Raw genomic sequence first — 218 nt, 5'->3', positions numbered from 1 at the left:
ATATATAGTCCCAACACAAAAATTTTAAACAAAGATTGTCTGAATGAACAAAAACGTAAGACCCAACTGTATGCTGCCTACCAGAAACTGACTTCAAATATAATAAAGAGAAAGATAGAAAAAGATAAATTATGCAAACAATTTTTTAAAAGCCAAAGTAGATATATCAACATCAAAATAGGTATTCGATCAAAAATATTTACCTGAAATGGGAGACA

Source organism: Pteropus alecto, unplaced genomic scaffold (genome assembly GCF_000325575.1).
Source record: "Pteropus alecto unplaced genomic scaffold, ASM32557v1 scaffold22, whole genome shotgun sequence".
In the NCBI taxonomy this organism is placed as follows: domain Eukaryota; kingdom Metazoa; phylum Chordata; class Mammalia; order Chiroptera; family Pteropodidae; genus Pteropus; species Pteropus alecto.
This window is presented reverse-complemented; position numbering follows the sequence as displayed.